General features: G+C 28.7%; 1 protein-coding gene across 2 annotated transcripts in view; it reads right to left on the bottom strand.

Annotated features, from left to right (window-relative positions):
- The window catches only part of LOC111435691 (puromycin-sensitive aminopeptidase-like), an 8,208-nt gene extending 7,846 nt beyond the window's left edge, over positions 1–362 (bottom strand). Inside the window, exon 1 of one of the 2 annotated variants that reach the window (XM_023073161.1) lies at positions 179–362. The gene's annotated coding sequence lies outside the window, so the exon portion shown is untranslated. Of the gene's footprint in view, positions 1–174 lie in introns of both variants that reach the window. The other variant, XM_023073163.1, reaches the window with a different exon arrangement.

The following is a 362-nucleotide window of genomic DNA, read 5'->3' as shown; positions in this document are numbered from 1 at the left end:
AAAAAAAAAAAAAAAAAAAAAAAAAAAAAACCCGAAAGCAGAGCAGAACGATCCATTTCAGTTCGCTCTTATATAAAGGATATAGGGATAACCCAATATCTGGACAGGAAAAAAAAAATCACTAAAGAAAAAAATAAAACATAAATTCAAAAAATAAACCCTAATTGCAGTTACCTCTCTATTGATCAAAATGCAGAGAAACAGATATCTTTTTCCGCCTCTACTATTTCCCAGCGATGAACAAGCGGCGACATTGTAAACGAATCAGAGATATTTATAAGAAAATGAGAGAATAAAAAAAAAAAAACTAAAAAGATTAATTTTGTGAGTGTTTTTAGCGAATACAATTATAGAAGCTGTAA

The sequence above is a fragment of the Cucurbita moschata genome, unplaced genomic scaffold (genome assembly GCF_002738365.1).
Source record: "Cucurbita moschata cultivar Rifu unplaced genomic scaffold, Cmos_1.0 Cmo_Scf00050, whole genome shotgun sequence".
Lineage (NCBI taxonomy): Eukaryota > Viridiplantae > Streptophyta > Magnoliopsida > Cucurbitales > Cucurbitaceae > Cucurbita > Cucurbita moschata.
Note: the sequence above shows the minus strand (reverse complement) of the source record. Positions and strands in the feature narration are given on the sequence as shown.